Raw genomic sequence first — 2922 nt, 5'->3', positions numbered from 1 at the left:
ATGACCAACAATAATAACAACAATGATAACAATGATAACAATGAAAACAATGCTATGTTCAGTAATCTGGAGTCAGTTCATTGATGTTATCACTGCAAGAGATGCTGACAACAACAACTACCCCATCATCAGCGATGATAAAAACTATAACCACTACAACATCAACAGCGATGATAAAAACTACAACTTCTACAATATCAACAACAATGATAAAAACTACAACTACGACCACAACATCAACAGCAATGATAAAAACTACAACTACGACTACAACATCAACAGCAATGATAAAAACTACAACTACGACTACAACATCAACAGCAATGATAAAAACTACAACTTCTACAACATCAACAACAATGATAAAAACTACAACTTCTACAACATCAACAACAATGATAAAAACTACAACTTCTACAACATCAACAGCAATGATAAAAACTACAACTTCTACAACATCAACAACAATGATAAAAACTACAGCTTCTACAACATCAGCAACAATGATGAAAACTACAGCTTCTACAACATCAACAACAATGATAAAAACTACAACTTCTCCAACATCAGCAACAATGATAAAAACTACAGCTTCTACAACATCAACAACAATGATAAAAACTACAGCTTTTACAACATCAACAACAATGATAAAAACTGCAGCTTCTACAACATCAACAACAATGATAAAAACTGCAGCTTCTACAACATCAACAACAATGATAAAAACTACAGCTTCTACAACATCAACAACAATGATAAAAACTACAGCTTCTACAACATTAACAACAATGATAAAAACTACAGCTTCTACAACATCAACAACAAAGATAAAAACTACAGCTTCTACAACATCAACAACAATGATAAAAACTACAGCTTCTACAACATCAACAACAATGATAAAAACTACAGCTTCTACAACATCAACAACAATGATAAAAACTGCAGCTTCTACAACATCAACAACAATGATAAAAACTGCAGCTTCTACAACATCAACAACAAAGATAAAAACTGCAGCTTCTACAACATCAACAACAATGATAAAAACTGCAGCTTCTACAACATCAACAACAATGATAAAAACTGCAGCTTCTACAACATCAACAACAATGATAAAAACTGCAGCTTCTACAACATCAACAACAATGATAAAAACTACAGCTTCTACAACATCAACAACAATGATAAAAACTACAGCTTCTACAACATCAACAACAATGATAAAAACTACAGCTTTTACAACATCAACAACAATGATAAAAACTACAGCTTCTACAACATCAACAACAATGATAAAAACTACAGCTTCTACAACATCAACAACAATGATAAAAACTACAGCTTTTACACCATCAACAACAATGATAAAAACTACAGCTTCTACAACATTAACAACAATGATAAAAACTACAGCTTCTACAACATCCGCAACAATGATAAAAACTACAGCTTCTACAACATCAACAACAATGATAAAAACTGCAGCTTCTACAACATCAACAACAATGATAAAAACTACAGCTTCTACAACATCAACAACAATGATAAAAACTACAGCTTTTACAACATCAACAACAATGATAAAAACTACAGCTTCTACAACATTAACAACAATGATAAAAACTACAGCTTCTACAACATCCGCAACAATGATAAAAACTACAGCTTCTACAACATCCGCAACAATGATAAAAACTGCAGCTTCTACAGCGTCCGCAGGGCTGATGAAGGCGGCATCGCTAACGCTGCGCCGGCAGCAGAGCAGAGAGGAGGCCGACCCTGCCAGGCTTGCTGCCTCCCCGCTGGTTTACGGTTTGATGATAAAGTGTCTTATTCCAGATTATCCTCCTCCGCTCTGCTGCTGTGTGGGTCCGTCCAGATGACAGTTTCACAAGAGCAGCAGAGCGGTGTAGAGGGAAACTTTAATCTTGCGTCTTAAAGTCCGTGGAGATAAAGCTTCGTCCCCAACGGGCCGCGCGACTTGACAACAGAAATGTTGAACTTCAAATGAGGTCACCTTGAGTAGCACGGAGCGTGCCGCTGCAACGCTTCATTAGAGGAGTGGAGCTTCACGCGCGCGGCATCGCATTAGTGCTGTTAATGTGTTTCCCTCCGAACAACACGTGAGCGACTCTGTTAATTGGGTTTTAGGAGACTACCGGCTTTACCCAGTATCTACACTTTCTCTTTGGAGACAGAGAGAAACACTTTTAAAAGGCTGTCTCCCATTATGTACTTTTTATTAATCCTGAATTTGTCTTTAGGGGGTCATAGCTGGCCTTGCTATTTCCACACGAGTAATTCCAGTTTCAAGCAGGAAAATACAAGCACCCAATCATCCTCAAGGCTTTGAATGTGGCCACAGCGATTAGAATGTAAATTCATGAAACCATTCTTTACCTGGAATATCAGATAAAGGGTCCCTCGTCGTGTTTCTCCCAAATGTGTCTGCAGTTCAGGAGAAATGGACACATTTTAACTTTATCAGAGCTGTACAAACACAGGCTTAGAGTCCACTATTCACTGGAACAAATAAACTAACTGAAAACCTAAACTGCCTACATTAGGGAATTTAAATAATTTACTTTAACAGATCACAAAAACGACTCACATAGCTACTTCCTCTTATCTTTCCAAACCTCCTCATTATTCCTGTGTAGCTGGAGACCAAGAGAGCAATCATGGCCATCACCATCACCCCCCTCCCCCGCATGCACACGTACACACACACATACACACACACCACACACACACCTCAGACACACATACACACACACACGCACACACCACACACACACACACCTCAGACACACACATACACACACACGCACACACCACACACACATACACACACCTCAGACACACACACGCACGCACACACCACACATACACCTCAGACACATACATACACACACA

Source organism: Conger conger, chromosome 1 (genome assembly GCF_963514075.1).
Source record: "Conger conger chromosome 1, fConCon1.1, whole genome shotgun sequence".
NCBI lineage: Eukaryota > Metazoa > Chordata > Actinopteri > Anguilliformes > Congridae > Conger > Conger conger.
This window is presented reverse-complemented; position numbering follows the sequence as displayed.